At 42.0% G+C, this 10,308-nt stretch overlaps 1 long non-coding RNA gene across 1 annotated transcript; it reads right to left on the bottom strand.

Moving 5' to 3' along the window:
* Nucleotides 1-1,252: 1,252 nt before the first annotated feature.
* Nucleotides 1,253-3,178, bottom strand: LOC120964163 (uncharacterized). Its single transcript, XR_006663334.1, has 2 exons — nt 2,911-3,178; nt 1,253-2,673 (listed from the first exon to the last, which is right to left on the bottom strand). It is a non-coding gene; the product is annotated as an uncharacterized lncRNA (long non-coding RNA).
* Nucleotides 3,179-10,308: the final 7,130 nt, after the last annotated feature.

The raw sequence follows: 10,308 nt of genomic DNA on the forward strand, positions 1-10,308 counted from the left end.
AGTTACATCATATGGATCTCCAAGAGACCATTGTATTGAGAATTCAGCGAGAGAGAGATAGCCATCTAGCTACTAACTACGGACCCGAAGGTCTACAAAGAACTACTCACGCATCATCGGAGAGGCACCAATGGAAGTGGTGAACCCCTCCGTGATGGTGTCTAAATTGGATCTGGTGGTTCTGGACTCTGCAGTGGCTGGATGAATATTTCCTCAACGCTTCTAGGGTTCTGGTATTTTTGGGGTATTTATAAAGCAAAGAGGCGGTCCGGGGGGCACCCGAGGTGGGCACAACCCACGAGGGCACGCCTGGGCCTCCTGGCGCGCCTTGGTGGGTTGTGCCCCCTTGGGGCACCCCCAGGTGCAACCAGGGCCCATTGCCTTCCTTCTGACCCATAAAAATTCATCATGGAGTTTCGTGGTATTTGGACTCCATTTGATATTGATTTCTTGCGATGTAAAAAACATGGAAAAACAGCAACTGGCACTTGGCTCTATGCCAGTAGGTTAGTACCAAAAATGATATAAAATGACTATAAAATGATTATAAAACATCCAAGATTGATAATAAAACAGCATGGAACAATCAAAAATTATAGATACGTTGGAGACGTATCATGCACCAGGTCCTCTCACACGCTCAAGTGCTTCAGATTTGTCTAACTTTTGTGGACACTTTGCTTTTGTATCTATCACAGAGCCCACCAAAGTTGATGAGGCATTTCTGGAGCCTGAGTGGATTCAAGCGATGCAAGAGGAACTATATCAATTCGAGCTCAACAATGTCTGGGAACTTGTCAAGCGACCAGACCCACGCAAGCACAATATCGTCGGTACCAAATGGATCTACCGCAACAAGCAAGATGAAAATGGCCTTGTGGTGAGGAATAAGGCTCGTCTTGTAGCTCAAGGCTACACACAGGTTGAAGGAATTGATTTCGATGAAACTTTTGCACCTGTTGCTAGACTTGAGGCTATTTGCATATTGCTTGCTTATGCTAACCATGATAATATCATCTTATATCAAATGAATATGAAAATCCTCAATGGTAAGCTTGAGGAAAAAGTATATGTTTCTGAACCCCCATGTTTTGAATATCCTAAGTATCCTGACAAAGTCTTCAGACTCAATAAGGCCCTCTATGGTCTCAAGTAGGCCCCTCGGGCGTGGTATGATACTTTGAAGGAACTACATGACACCCCACGTGTTGCTGCGGAAATTGTAGCAATAATAATTGAATAATTAGAAAAATAAATGAATGTGAAGATACTTGTTAACTGGCTTGTCTCACGGCTAAATTAAACCCATTTCATTAGATTGAACAATACACACGAAATCATCTGTTCATACAAAACGTCTCACAAAAAGAGCAAATATGTACGACAAATCAAATAGGCATCGGTGATTAACTTGGTAGGTGGTAATGATTCTTAGTCATCCGCATCGATCGTACCCATTTCTTTTCTTCATCTTATCTTCAGTCGATGACAATAGCGCGGTGTTGGCAATTGAAAAGTAGAAAGGAAACAATGTGTAAAAAGACGTGCATGATGTGAAGAACATAAGCATACCAATTTTGGTTGTGCCATTAAATCTGCAAAGTAATTGAACCTCTGCTACATTAAGTAAAGGAAATATTAGACAACAATTAGCAAGAAAAATAACAATATTAGAGCAATCTTCCAGAAATGTAAGTAGATGATTTTAGTTGATAAAGCAAGACCAGTCAAGGGAGAAAGCTCTTAAACATAGCACGGTGATGGACTTCGATTGAAGTATTGAACATGGTATTCCATCACCATATCATGCATTTTTTCTGTTCTATTCCAGTTAATACTGTAATAGTTATGATTTGGGACGTCAAGGTAACATCTTCCAAAAACAATGGCATGAACTTTGTATCGAACAACTACGATAATGAAGAGACAAAAGTGAATCATAATTGGACTAAAGGTGTAAAATTGAAACAATTCTGTAGCAATGAAAGAATAAGAATCTGTAGTGATATTTAAAGGAGGAGATTTTCTTACTTCTAGAGATTGCGAAATTAGCATTTGAGAGAATATGTGAGTTAATGTTTCAGTTTCTTCCTCCATCTCAACTTGAAACTAAATTCAGTTTTGACAGGAATGTTAACTAAAAAGGGGATGAGAATTAATACAATCCCTGAAAAATATTACATTCTGCTACAGTCTTAGTTCGGCGAGCGAAAAACTCAAACTGTGTCTAGGATTGCGAAGTATTGCATCACCAGTCTGCTACGGTACCTCCAGTGGGTGGCTGCATCAAGGACGGCGGTCGTCCGATTTTCTTAAAATTGATGTCCACAGACTTGGATTGCTGGCTGCCGCACACATACATGTTGAGAAGATTTTTAAGGCTTGCGATATAGAAACTCGTGGTTGGAGCATGGCATGTTTGTGGATAGAATGCAGCGTCCATGCAAGTTTTGAACAAAGCCGTGTTCATAAGAGCAACTTATTTTATCTCATTTATGTAAGTAGATGATCGCATGTGAAAATAATAACCATTTGTAGGGGAACAACAACACAGTCAGTCACAAAATTGTATCACTCGGGTACTATATCGAACCCATGACATTTACAATGGAATAATACTGATAGGAAACAACGTACCTGAAAATAAACTGGACTATGTCATATCCTCTGATCCTGCAAAACAATCATAATAATTCAAAGTGAATACCAATAAAAATTTGAGCGTAGTAGGAGTAGATGGTAGGAAACATGATTGTAGTTGTTCGTACTGATCTAACATACAGACTTGCTACCACAGAGGAGGCGATTGGGACAGAAAAGACCTTCCTAGCACGCATAAATCTGAACTTACAACCAAGCTAACTAAATAGCCGCGGATCTGAAGAGACTGAGAGGGAGGAGAGTCCCAACCTCTAATCCAGGTGATGTCGGAGGAGGACGGCCCGCTCCCGGCGGCAGCGCATCTGATTTGGGCATCCGGGACGATACCTGGGCGCGGGATTTGGGCCAGCGGAGCCGACGATGGTGGCGACCATGGGGATCAAGGTTGGCAGGAACCCACAAATCTCTAGTGGCAGCAGCCCTCGAAAGCTTGGCTAGCAGCGGAGTATGTAGAGAGATGGATAGAGGCAATGAGAGAAGAACGGCCCGCTCGGAAGACAACCTTCCGCCACCACGGCATGCGTTTCGATTTTTTGGTGTGAGTGCAACCGAGGAGCCCGGAAGAGAGAGAGGGCAATAAACAGAGGAGATCAACTGTGTCGTGGGAAAAATAACTTGAGGAGACCAATGGTGTCGTGGAGCTAATTATTTCTTAGAGAAAAGATGAAAATAACAGTTATTTTCTTGGAAAGAAAAGTTTAATTTGCTGATGTGTTAGGCTACTTCACTACTAGAAAAAAGGGCTGTTAGTGGCGTACCAGTTTTTGCTATTAATGATGCACTATAGGTGCGCCACTATTAACACGCTACTAGTAACAAATAGTAACGGCGCACCTCTGGTGCGCTATTAGTATTCCAGATAATAGTGGCGCACCACATAGTGCGTCATTACTATGTCCAACAGTGCGCCATTACAATCTGACTTAGTAATGGCGCACCACATAGAAGTGCGTCATTACTAACAATATATTTTAAAAAAAAATTAGATTTTTTTTTCAATTTTTTTTTGCTTTTTTTCTTAATCTTGGGTCACTATGGCTTAATCTTGGCTTAATCTCAGGTCAATATGCTTAATCTCAAATCAAATTGCACTCCGTGGTCACCAGCACCAGCTCACTTAACAGGCACTTGTTGATATATCTATTATATCAATCCTATTAAACCTTGTTGATGTCTAGGACTTTGTTCATGTTCATGAGTGTGATGAAATTTTGAAAAAATATTTCAAACTTCCCGGTCATATTACGTATCATATTTTGAACATTTTCTCAAAAAAAAAAATTCAAAACCAATTTTTTTTCTGTTACTAGTGGCGCCCCTAGCAAATGGTGCGCCATTACTAAGTTTGAATTTTTTTTATTTTTCCCCCTCTAAATCTTAAAAGCCCCGTATCTTTTATTCTGTTAGGTTTTTGGGGATTCTAAAAATCTTCAACGAGGTTCCTCCAGTTGAATTCGGATGTAACTTTTTGAGTAGATGTTTTTTCATATTAAAAACTTTTTAATGTGAATTCGTATGCAAAAGTTATGCCCATTTTACTAAATTCCAGAGAGATTTTGCAAATAAAGTCGAAATTCATATTTGTAAATTTTCCCAACAACTAGACCACATATCACATGGGAAACTTATTTTCTTTTATTTTTTGACATTTTCATCATTTTCTTTATTTTTTTTAAAACTGAAAAGGAGGTCCAAAGGGGGTGCATTTATTAATGGCGCACCTTCACAAAGTGTGCCATTACTATGTGTATGACTTGGTCAAACCTTGGTCAAAGTTAGTAATGGCACACTTTGTATAGGTGCGCCATTACTAAGTCTGACATAGTAATGGCGCACCTATGCAAAGTGCGCCATTACTAAGTTTGACCAAGGTTTGACCCAGTCATGCACATAGTTATGGCGCACGGTGGGTGTGGGAGTGAGGCATTACTAGTTCAAACTAGTAATGACGCACTATCCCCTGGTGCGCTACTGCTAAGTCTGGGGAGGGGTGTGGGGCCAGGACAAAACTAGTAATGGCGCACCACATACCAGGTGCGCCATTAGTAATATGGTCATTAATGGCGCACCTATATCTGGTGCGCCACTGCTATATAGCAGTGGCGCACCACATACATGGTGCGCCATTAATGTCCATATTAGCTATAGCCGTTTTTCTAGTAGTGCTTAGGTGGATAGGCTGCATGTTTAGATAAATAGGTTAGTGGGGATGAATCTCTTAGGTATATAGGATTCCTCATGAAAAAAGGCTTCAAACCCGGTTCACTTGACCCAACTCTCTTCACCAAAACCTATGATGATGAATTATTCGTGTGCCAAATATATGTTGATGATATTATCTTTGGCTGTACTAACCAACGTTACAGTGACGAATTACCTATATGATGAGTGAGGAATATCAAATGTTTATGATGGAAGAATTGAAATTCTTCTTAGGTCTTCAAATTCGTCAATAGCGCAACAACATCTTCATATCTCAGGAGAAATACCTCAAGGATGTGTTGAGGAAATTCGGCATGCAAGATTGCAAAGGCGTCAAAATCCCTATGCCCACAAATGGCCATCTATGCACTGATGAAAATGGTATAGACTTCGATCAAAAGGTACATCGCTCCATGATTGGCTCTTTAGTGTATCTATGTGCATCTAGGCCAGATATTATGCTTAGTGTTTGCATGTGTGCCCGTTTTCAAGTTACACCGAAGGAATCACACCATAAGGCTGTGAAGCATATTCTTCGGTATCTAGCTCACACTCCAACACTTGGATTATGGTATCCCAAGGGCTCGGCTTTTGATCTCATTGGATATTCTGACTCTGACTATGCTGGTGATCGCGTGGATTGCAAGTCAACATCAGGCACATGTCATTTCCTGGACGATCCTTAGTATGTTGGTTCTCGAAGAAGCAGAACTGCGTATCACTCTCTACTGCTGAAGCTGAGTACATTACTGCTGGTTCATGCTGTGCTCAATTGCTATGGATGAAGCAAACCCTCAAGGATTACAGCGTTAATGTGAAGAATGTGCCTCTCTTCTATGACAATGAGAGTGCCATCAAAATTTCTCATGACCTAGTTCAGCACTCGAAGACAAAGCACATCCAGATTTGTCATCATTTTCTTCGAGATCATGTGTTGAAGGGCGACATCTCTATCGAGCACGTGAAGACTGAAGAACAGCTAGCCGATATCTTCACAAAGCCCTTGGATGAGAAGAGATTTAGCAAGTTGCAGTGTGAGCTAAATATCTTAGAATCTTCGAATGTTCTTTGAAAATGACACACATCCTAACACTTATGCAAAATTGATGACTTAGATGTGCAACACACGAAGTAACGTTTTTCTTCAATCAATGAAGACTAACCCTCTAAGTGTGAAGAAATTAACAAATAATTTGATTCTCAGAGCCCTACGACAATTGTACGCGGCGTCTGAAATCATCATTCTTATACGGTGGGTCACGCCACCAACAAAAGTTGAAAATCTTCAATTTGAGTTTTTCCTCAGTTGTTAAAATTCTTCAACTTTGCAAAGTCTTCACTCTTTCTGACTGTGTTCTTCATTGGCTATATATATTTGAGTTTTCAGTCCTCTACAACATTCACTTATTGCTAATTCTTCAAGTTGACTTTTTGCCTAAGTGAATGTGATCGGACCCGTCCCCCTCTATGCTAAACTCAATCCAGTCTGTTCACAAATTCTTCATGTGCGTTCTTTTTGAAACCCGTTCGAAATCTTCATTGTGTCCTTGTCAGCTGAAGAATTTGCAAACAAAACATTAAAATATTCTTATCTGAATTTTAGGCTTCTGCCACTCAAACCGTTCCACATCCCTCGATAAGATTTATCTATTCACCCACGATCTAACACGATCTCCACTTCACAGTACATGGGTGACACATGTCGCTAGGATGGGAAGGGTCAGGGGCACGTTCGTCCATTTTCCTCGGACAAGCGGTTTTTCACCTCAGCTATAAATACCCCTCGTCCTCCTCGGACAAGCGGAAATCTTCACTCCGCCGCCGCCGTAGATGTCTTCGACCACCAAGTTAGAGCATGGAAGATCTGAACGGACGAGCTTCTCCACTACTCTCTCAGTTCGCCGTGTTCTTCATCAAGGGTAAATAAAATTTATGTTTAGTTCCCTTGTTGATTCTGATGATTTCCTCAAAATCTTCAAAAGGTGTTTATTCCTCAACTTCCTTACTCTTAAACACCATAGTTGAATCTGCTCTGATTTGTTTCTCTAAGCAATGTTTTTCCTCAAGATTCCTCAATTGTGTGGATTTTCAATCTATACAACTCTGGAACCTAAGTCAAGAACGCTTAGTGAAATTCCTCAAGACACCCCTGGTCAAATTCCTCAAACTTGATTCTTTTGAAAAACTTCTGAGAACGCATATGACCTCTCCAAATTCTTCGTACCTATATTCTGTTCACAAGTACACATGTCCGCTGCTGAATCTCTAGGTTCTCATCAACTTAACTCATTTGTAGCATTCCTTGAAGACAAATTGCATACCTCCTCAGAAAATTTGATTGTTCAAAATCCTCAAGTGAAGAAAATGGCTGATGGCAAAAGACCTCAAAAGGGAGGAAAAATACCAGAAGTTAATACTACTTTTTAAATCCCTGAAGATATCTATGTAGGGTACTGCACTCCTGATGAAGCAACTCATGGCAAGGAGACGAAGAATGAGCGCAAAGTGCGCATTCAGAAGATTGAGAGGAGATGGGCTAGAGAATGGAAGGAGTATCGCTATGTTACTCCCAAATACATGAAGAAATTCACGGTTAACCCTCCATGCCCAAGACCTCCATTGGCACCAGGCCAAGTTGCTGATCCCACTAGCATCAAGAGTGGTGAGGATTTTCCCCAGGAGTGGGCCAAGAGGCAAGCTAAGTTAGCCAAAATTGGCAAAGAAGCAATGAAGAAATTTAATGAAGATTATGCTCCTGCCTCAGCTGAGGCCTTTGCTAGCAAGCCTAAGAAGGCAATGCCCAAGAAACCAGCTGTCAAGCCAGGTTCCTTAGCTGCAATGCCCTCATGGCCAAGCTCTGCAATGCCCTCATGGCCAAGCTCTGCAATGCCCTCACGGCCTATTCCACAAGCTACATCTTCAAAAGCAGCTCAAATCCCCTCAACTGCAAAATCCTCAGCCGCTGCTGCAAAATCCTCAGCTGCAGCTGCAAAGTCCTCGGCACCTGTGCATCTTGCCTCTTGCCAAAGGACCATAGGAATCTCTATTGCTTCAGGAGCTTCGGCAAGTTCCTCAGCTCCGCCTCAGTCTTCAACTGGTCCAACCTTGCTGAAGAAAAAGGCCACTGCTGGACGAGGCACAAGGCCAAGTCCTCACAAGAAGCAGGTTGCCTTTCAAGTTCCGTCAAGTGAAGACGAAGCTGATGATGAAGAATTAGCTGAGATCATCAGAGATCGACAAGCAAGGGCCGCTAGAGCCAAAGGCAGTGAAGTGCCACTTCTACTAGATCCGAAGAAGATCCTTGATTTCATTGATCTATGGCACAAGGACCCCAACACTCCTCTACCTGAATTAAACCTCACGCCTGGCCAAAGTCATATGTTGACGGCCTTCATAAATGAAGAAAAATGGAAATTGAAAAGGCCAGGCAAGTGAAGAAAGCTCAGTACAAAAATGAGCATTTTCTGAAGAAAAATGTTGTGAAGATGTCTCCTGATGAACTTGTGACTATGTAGACTGAGATCAAAACACTCAGTGATGAATTGGATGCATATCATGCTGATTGGCTAGGAGCCAAAGTCAGATTCGTGAGAATGGCGAAGGGATTCACACCAAATGTTGCAGCTTCCTCGCAACAAGAAATTCCTCAGGCTGAGACATCTGCTCAGCGTACTGAAGAACATGCAACCACAACTGATGACAATCAGACTGTTGACGATTCTGATAATACTAGGGTTGCTGAAGAAATTCCAGCCTCTGAAGAAAATGCCAGGGCAACCTCCAATGTTGCGCCTGAAGAAACTGAACCTATTTCATCTGCTCCTCCTGCAAAGTCATCACAGATGAAATATATCAACCTTCCTTCTGCATCAGAAGCGAAGAAGACCAAAGCTGCAGAGAAGACTGCAGTGAAGAAAAGGAAAGCATCAATAACCTCAAAGTCTTCAGCTCCTAAGAAAGTGAAGACTTTGACAAGCACTTTTGCAAACCCAATTGATGTTGTTCCAATATCAAGCATGCCATCAAAGGAGATTGTTCCCTTTAGTGAGGAATATGTGATTCATAGTGACTCGGATGAAGAGAATCCTTCTGCTGCTTTGTTAGAGCAGATGGATGAAGAAATTGAAGTGGATAATATCCCTTCTACTCCGCTGGTATCATCGCCCATGCCTCAGTTCACAGCTGAAGAGGCAGACATTGAAGAAATTGATGATGTGGATATTGGGTCAACAACTCCTATTCTGAATGTGACTACTGGGAAAGTCATCGCCCCAATTCACCACTGACAACCCCTCTGCATCAACTCCCTCAGTCCCCTGTCCAAACTGAAGAAATTCATACGGGCTTTGAAGGACATCAAGCCTCAATTCTTTCTATTCCAGAAGAAGTTCCAGCCGCTAGTGCTGAAGAAATGGAGGCCAAGGCTGCTGCTGATGAAACTGCTACAAAAATTCCTCAGCCTGTGGCTCCAGAGGTTGTGCCTCAAGAGGCTGTGAAGACTTCAACTTAATAGCAAACAAGGGCTCTGCCTAATGCATTCAGAACCGAACATTTGCATTCCATTTCGGGCAAGCAATAGAACTGCTTAGCTATTAAATGGAAGTCCTCCCAAGGGTCGGACACTCTTTATTTATTTACCGAACTAGCAACAAGGAGCTTTTCCGAGCAGATTTCCCTGTTCAGAAAAGGGCAGGAAACAGTGGCTTTTCCCGAGCGACCGATCTCAAATCTTCATCCCAAGCCACAGAATCCTCACACCAAGAAGCAGAAATTCAAGGCTGATGATTTCTTCACTGAACATCCTTTCTTCTCTGACTACAATCCTTATGACTCTGCTCGACTTCGTCACAAGCGTTTTTGGACGACCAGTCAAATGAATTTCTATTCCTCACTGCTGTTTGATAAGGACAAGATTTTTGACCATGAGCAAATTCCTCATGTGGATATGGAGTCTCTTCCATGCTTCAACCCAGTCCTCAGTGTTCTTCATGACGCTGGGCTACATACTTCTGCACTGACATCTGCGATTGGAATGAAGAACTCATTCTTCAGTTCTATGCCACACTGCACATCACTGGCAATGTTGAAGATGTGAATTCATGGGTGCTCGACTTGATGACCGAAAACACTCATTACAAAGCTCCAGCCTTTGAATTGCTTCATGCCATCCCAATCAGTCCTCCCACTGAAGGTGCAACACTTACCTATGCAGAAACAGAACTTTCAAATCATCTGATGCAAGTGCTGAAGCCTTTGAAGCCTGGCCAAGCTCCAAGGACCACATTCCTCGTCAAGGAATTGCTTTATGTGCCAAGGACTATACCAAAACCCTCAGTCCGATCAAGGGCCACAACTCTGATGATGAAGAGGTTGTTGGCATAATGAAGAATCTGCTATTCAATATCATTCATGGTATTCCTATCAACTATCACGATTTCTTCATGA

Source organism: Aegilops tauschii, chromosome 5 (genome assembly GCF_002575655.3).
Source record: "Aegilops tauschii subsp. strangulata cultivar AL8/78 chromosome 5, Aet v6.0, whole genome shotgun sequence".
Classification (NCBI taxonomy): domain Eukaryota; kingdom Viridiplantae; phylum Streptophyta; class Magnoliopsida; order Poales; family Poaceae; genus Aegilops; species Aegilops tauschii.